The following is a 7,796-nucleotide window of genomic DNA, read 5'->3' on the forward strand; positions in this document are numbered from 1 at the left end:
TCAATTTATAAAAATACCGGTGTTATCCTGGGAAAATCCTATATTTTCCCTAAATGCAGGTTATTGAACTATCCGTTCTAAATTGAAGGGTGCAAGTATTCACCATACTTATATCATTTATGCATTGTTCTTTTGGAAACCCTGATTACTATCAGTATATATGAAAGTAGTTTTATTACTTAAAATAAAACTAATGAAGAATAAAATCCTATAAACAAAGATCAGTTTATACTTATTGTGAGTCGTATAACCATACTTGATATGACCTACAGACCTTTTCAATGTTCTTCAGGCGTTGGTTAAATGACATTTGTCACCCCAGGCATGCCTGCCTAACTGTAGCTACCAGTTCAGGTGTGGGATTGTCAGTCCCGAATATATCTATTCACAAATCTCACGCTCTCCCTCCAAGAGACTCTGCTTATACTAGGATAGGATTTAATTAAGTACTCCTAAGAGTACAGGTTCGAAGTAGAGTCTCACAATCCTGTATAATCTAGTTTACATGTAATTCAGTTTTATTCTCTGGTATTTGAATCCGTTGAAATCAGTAGAAAGTAATAATCATCCTTAAATAATTATTATATATTATACTCCTGAGAAAATATATACCATAAACTAAATCTGTCATAGTTTATATATATTCACTCATGCATGAAATCTGAATTGGTAAAAGTTGTATATTGAATTCTTCCAAACTATACCCATTATAGTTTACTTGAAATCATACGAAAATGCTTTGTAAAACCATTCTCAAAAACTATGAAATTAGATTTCCAAAATAAGAGTGTCCCTTATGCTCAACATAGTACAAACAGGGATAAAATATCTGAATATTTTATTAAACATGGAAATCGTTGAACTGTATTAATATGTTTAAAACTTAATAAAATACTTTGTATTTGGCTTGTATTCCCCCCCCCCCCTGAAAACATTAAAATCGTAAAGGCGTAGGGGTATGAACTCACCTCGAGTGAGTGGTTTGAATGAAGGATCGATACGGGATGTTGAGTGTCAAGTGAAGCCTTGAACACGAATGGATCCTATTTAACATGTAATAATACATATAGGAGCCAAATTAGGGTATTTCACTACTAGTCATGATAAGAAACCACTCTAGGGACTTGGAAACACTTGAACTAAGTGTTAGAACCTTATGGGATTGAGTGAGGGAGGTGTACGGCCACCCTAAGGGTGTGTACGACCATGGGTGTGCGGCCCATGAGTATACGGCCGTACACTCATGATGAGATGTGCCTTTGAGGTTTTTCCAAGGTTCTAACTAGTATCCATGAAGTGTTCGAGGTCCCATGCTTAGTTGCATTTCAAGTTTGAGGCCTAAAATGATCATCAAAGTGGGTTTGCGGCCCTATGATGTGTGTGCGGCCATACACTCTTCATGTTCATGCCTAAAATGTCGGCTTTAAGGTGAATCAAGGCTAGGGTCATGTCCAACTAGAAGATAGGGGTCAAACTCTCACTTTGGAGGGCCTTTAAGGAGTGTACAACCACCCTTATGAAGGTGTGCGGCCGTACTCCTTCAAAGAGTGAAGAACATGATGAAACTTGGTGAATCAAGGCCTAGATCAAGAGGTCTTTCAAGTACAACAAGCTAAAGGATGGATTACTCACGCTTTTGAAGCCTTGGAGGGTTCACGGTTGAGGAAACTTGAGAGAAAAGAGAGTAGTGTGCAACCAAGAGAAGAAAGAGACGAATGGAAGGAGGTCTACCCATATATATAGGGGTGTGTGACCCACCACCTTGGGTGTGTGGCCATGAGGGGGTGTACGGTCGTACACCCATGTGTACGGCCGCACACTCCTCCTAAAGGAGTGTATGGCCCGAAAATACTACTATACGACTTGCTGACTCATCCCTAATCTCAACCTTGGTTGTACTTAAGCTTAGCTCACTGAAACGAACCCTTAAACAGTGTTAAAAGACAACGAAAACGAGTTTATCATTGGTTGAATTGACTAGATATACAAAATAGAAGTTTCGGGTTGTCACATCATCCCCCCGTTAGAGGGAATTTCGTCCCGAAATTCAAGAATAGAGATATAAATCATGGACTTGGAAAAGATGAGGGTACTTCTGTTTCATTGAATCCTCGCGCTCCCAAGTGAATTCAGGTCCCCGCTTGGTATTCCAGCGAACCTTCACTATCGGGATGCGACTTTGTTTCGTTCGCTTGACCTCTCGATCCATGATTTCAAATGGTTCCTCCACGAAGTGTAGAATCTTGTCTAGTTCGATATCGTCGAGGGGAATCACAAGTGTCTCATCGGACAAACACTTCTTTAGGTTCGACACGTGGAAGACGGGATGTACTCCGCTAAGTTCTCGAGGTAACTGGAGTTTATATGTTACAGGACCGATCCGAGCAAGGATCTCGAATGGTCGTATGTATCTTGGATTTAGCTTTCCATGCTTTCCGAAGCGTATCATGCCTTTCCAGGGTGAGACCTTCAAAAGGACACGGTCACCAACCTGGAACTCCAAAGGTTTTCGTCTCTTATCGGCGTAGCTCTTTCGTCTATCTCTGGATGTTTTTAATCGTCCTCGGATTTGTACGATCTTTTTTCAGTCGTCTCTCGGATGATCTCAGGACCCGTGAGAGTGCTGTCGGGGACTTGACCCTTGACTAGCTGCGTGTCACCCACCTCAGCCCAGCACGGAGGGGATCTGCACTTACGGCCATAGAGGGCTTCAAACGGCGCGACCTTGATGCTGGTATGGTAGCTCTTGTTGTACGAAAATTCGACTAAGGGTAGATGAGTGTCCCACGACGTGCCCTAGTTGATGACGCAGTCTCTCAACGTATCTTCTAATGTCTGGATTGTCCTCTCACTCTGTCCATCTGTCTGTGGATGATAAGTCGTGCTCATATCCAGCTTAGTTCCAAGAGCCTCCTGTAGTGACTACCAGAATCTCGAGGTAAACCTGCTATCTCGATCAGAGATAATGGATACGGGTACCCCATGAAAGCGGACTACTTCTCGAAGGTATATTTAGGTGAGTCTCTCCATTTTGAATTCGGACTCTCGCTGGATGTTTCAGCGGATCTTCACTGTTGTATCCGTTGTTCTGATTCATACTCTTCGCATGAATACTTTCGGGTTTCGAAGAGAGACGAATTTTCAAAGTTAGCATCTAGTTTGCCGTTACGAGTGAAGAGAGTTTTGCGATCGAGCGATTTAAGACAAAAGGGTCTCCTTGGGGACAAGCGGGTTCGGTATAACGTAGAGTCATTCGGACTAAGCGGGATGACGTCGTAGAATTGCGTGTTAAGTTAGTTCGGAAAGATCGTTTTGTTAGAACATTAGTGCCCCTGGGTGTTTGTTTTAATTCGAAGTTGGCGGGTACTACTAATACGAGGGTTCTGATACTTCAAAATTATGGACTTTTTATGAAATGATTCTTACTAGGTTTCTCTATAATCGCTTGGTGTACACAAGTCATGTATAACTATAACTGACTCTAACGTATACACTAAGTCATCATAGTTTACCCATTAGGGCTTCACATTTTATATGAATGTTGTGATTTAATTTGAACGAGAGAGTAATCACATATATGAACAATTATTGGGGGTCTCGAAAGCGTACCAAAATGTAGCAGGGTTGTTTGATGCTTTCCCATTCTATGGGGGGTCAAACTCCTCCTTCTTCCCCGTCGTTCTTCTCTGTTGGACAGTCTCTCTTGAAATGTCCTACTCCACCACATAGGTGACATGTTGGACTAGTCCCAACATTGGTAGTCGGAGTGATGAACTCGACTGGGGTCCTACAGATGCGGGCGGTGTGTACCTTCTTGTTGCATCTAGTGCAATGCAGCACTCGGCAGACTCCATAATGATGGTAATTGCATTCGCTGCAGTACGGGAGGTTTCCCAAGTAGGGTGTGGTTGGTGTTGGAATAGCAGAGCTGACGGGGGTATTGACTGCCCCAGTTCGTTGCCTTTCAGTAGGTCTTTGGGTTGAACAACTCCTTTTCTCGTTCTTGAACTTTCGTTTCAGGATATTAGGTTTGAAGTCAGGTGTGTCCTTTCTAGTAGGCACTTGTTGTTGAAATTGGTTATCACCAAGATTAGGATTGCCATTAACGTTTCCACCCACATTTGTGTTGTTAGTGTTAATGATAGCTATGGTGGCTGCTACGGCTGCTGTGACGCCAGCTTGGAACATAGCTGAATCCATCTGAAGGATTGGTGTTTTACTAGTGGGTTGGCTACGTTTCTTCGGAGGCATGATCTGCTACAGGTCAAGAAAATGAGCTTGTGAGCAACAATGGTTGCCTCTGGATGTATTCTAAATGTTTATATATATGCATGAAAATTTTCCCATTTTGTTATCAGGTTCTCATTGATTCGACCCACATCCCTATGATGTGGTCCTAGCAAGAATAGAAGTAAGTTCCTAGAATGGTTAGAGACCGAGTGTCATCCGAACTAAGTTACCTTCGATTGGTGGATATCGATTTCCAACTTTCGAAAAGATTTGAAAAAAATTCATAAGAAAGTTCACTTACAATAAACTTATGAATTCTTTGCTGCTCAGCTCATTGAGCTGGCTGGAAAACTCTTGCATTTTTGCCGGCGCTAGACGATATGAAGATTTAGCTATAAGAGTAGCTCCGGGGATTAAGTCGATACGAATCTCGACTTGGCGCTCGGGAGGAATCCCTCGAATGTCTTTAGGGAAGACATCAGGAAAATTTCAGACTTCCGAGATGCTCTCGAGGTCTTTAACTACTTGGGCTTCATTAACAACATGAGCCAGGAATGCATGGCATTCCTTCCGTCGATACTTCTGGGCTTTGACGCATGAAATGATACGAAGGTTCGAACTGATTTTATTACCGTACATAGTGAGGGCTTTGCCAGGGGGTAGATTGAGACAAATAGCTTTCTCGAGGCAAAGGATATCGGCACGATTGGGGCTCAACCAATCCATGTCGATTATGACATCGAAGCTTCTTATGGAGACTGGCATAAGATCCATGGGGATAGGAATGATCGTCTAGGTAAGAGTACAACCTATGGATATAGTTCAAAGGTGAAATAGTGGTATGACTTTGATAAAGTTGCTTAGTTTGCATGCTACCGATCTAAGATATACTTTTAATAATGATAATCTTTAACTGAAATAGGATTGTTGCCACCAAAGCTGGAACTGAGATTACACATAGTTCGGAAAATTTGACCTAAGAGTAGGTCTAAGTCATACCAACAGAGAGAGAATCTTGATAACATAAAGGACTAGTGAGACAGTACTTGCAAGACAGAAATGTTTACAGAAAAAGAGCTACTTAGAACATAAATATGAAAGTTATACCTTAAAACAAAAAGGAAGGATGGGTAGAGTATCTCCTCTCGATGACGGGAACCCCTCAAATGAAACCTTAATTCGGCCAGCTGACGCTCCACACTAAGTAGGCGTCTCTCGTATCCTGATTGGCGTTCTCGGAGCTCTATAACTTCGGCTCGGGTTGTAGCTAACTCTTGCTGCAGAGCTTCATTGTCCCTCGCAGTTCTCCCATGAGCAATTTCAAGGCGACTGTTTGGCTGTCAAACCAACAAATAATGGGATAAAGAATATTAATAAAGCTCAAGTCACTGCTATTTCTTATACTAAATATAGTATAGAGTAAGCAGGGTCGGTCCACAGGAATACAAGACTTCTTATCTTGCCATATTTTCACACATAATACAAATAATATTAAAATGGGGGATTGTGTTAGAACTAGATTTAAACTTCATAAATAAACAAGATTGTTAACAGAATTTAGTAAAAGAAATACATTTCCGATTCTGATTCTTATACATGTATTATGTTGAAAGATGCAAAATGAATATGATTATGTTCTATCTAGGTTGGTAATTTAGATACTAATAAACTCTAATATCTAAGTTGACAAAAATTGTTTTATTCAAAACATGTTCTTCAAATAAAACTTCATTTAATTGATTTAATTCAAATAAGCTCTTTCTTTAAATCATTAAATGACTTTAAGTTCTTGCAACAATTACCAACAATATTCAATATTCCTCATAAGCTTGGGATTATGAACATTTAATCTTTGATTACACTCAGTTTGATTCAATTACAATCAATTAAGTGCATGTTACTAACATCAAATCATAAAACATATACGAATTTTACAATTTGATTAACTAGATTGATAAAAACCCTAATTCATTGATCAAGTGAAAAAGAGAATAAACCAAACACTTGATTAAGATCAAATCAAAGATTACTAGATGTTAAACACAAATCAAGTTCAAGTTACAACCTAACAACACATACTTAAGAATTCAGATTCGGAAATGATTTTGAAATCAACCACACATGTCTAGGTTAAGCTACAAATCAAACAAGTTTAAACTTCAAATTGACTTACAAAAAGGAAATTAAAGTGTTTCCAAGTGTTAATCTACTTCCAAAAGCTCTGAAAATCGCCTTCTCTCTGCCCAAAATCCGACCTAACCTCCAACAAAACTGATTGTCTGAATTATATGAGAGTAAAACTACTTTAAAAATTGTCGAGACGTTTACACGGCCCGTGTAAATTAAAGGGTGCCATTTACACGACCGTGTAAACAAGAAAAGTAGAATGCTCTTGCATATGCGTTTACACGGCCCGTGTAAACTATAAGCCATCATTTACACGACTGTGTAAATGTCTGAAAGGCTCAAATCTTCATTTCTTCATTCTCTCTCTCTTCAATGCTCCAAAACTTCTGAAACTTTATCTCCAACTCTTTTTAACTTCCTCCATCAAGATCCAACCTTCAAAAGTCCCTGAAATATCATAAAAGTGTGTGAATGGAATTGCATCATGAAAAATCCCGAAAAATATGCAAAATGCATGAGTTTAAACCTAAATGCAATGCACTTTTATGAACTAAAACTACAAAATGAATGCATGAAATGCATCTAACAAATCTCCCCAAGCTTGAACCTTTCTTGTCCTCAAGAAAGAACAAGAAGATTTAAACTAGAGAAAATAAAATAGAATAGAAGAAAAGAAAATTAAAGTTAAAACTATTTGAAACTTAATGCATGAAATCAAAACAAACATGAAAAAATATATCCAACCCAATTAACCCTGTTTTGTACCATAGTTGAGAATGTACCTGTCATGCCTTGAGTCAACTTGGCTTTAGTCTCAAAATATTATATGATAATAGAAATAAGACTTTGGCCACTCCCTAATACAACTCAACAGAATCAAAGATCACAACACTAATTCCCTTTCAATATCATCAAGTCAATTCTTGGAACAAATGATGGTCTTACTCTCGTGAAATTATATGTGACAAAACATGCTCAACCATCTTTGTTTCATAAAATATAACAATGCCCGATTCCAGCTATTTGTTGATCAACAACAATCTTTTTCTGAAAAATCTTTTCTAAAAATTCCCTAATATTTATCCAAATTGGTTACAAACTTCAAACCACTTACACCAGTCAAAGTAATTAACATTCAGTCCAATGTCATAAGTTCAAATCCAAGTCCAAGGGAATCTTTTGACAGCCAAGTATTTTTCCTAAACACAATATCAATTAAACTATAAACACAATTATATACAAACTTCTTAATTATATTTTTTACAAATAAAGCTCATGGCTTTCTTTGAAATCCGTGTAACGGGCTTCCAACCAACACATCCAAATCAAATGACCTTAGTGTGCTAGATTTAAAGAGATCCCTCGGGTTTACTTGCCCGAACCTCAAAGGCCACAGATCAGCTTTATTTGCAATTATTAAGTTCATGACTTTCTATGGA

Source organism: Lactuca virosa, chromosome 7, assembly GCF_052849685.1.
Source record: "Lactuca virosa cultivar CGN04683 chromosome 7, Lactuca_virosa_CGN04683_v6, whole genome shotgun sequence".
NCBI classification, from domain to species: domain Eukaryota; kingdom Viridiplantae; phylum Streptophyta; class Magnoliopsida; order Asterales; family Asteraceae; genus Lactuca; species Lactuca virosa.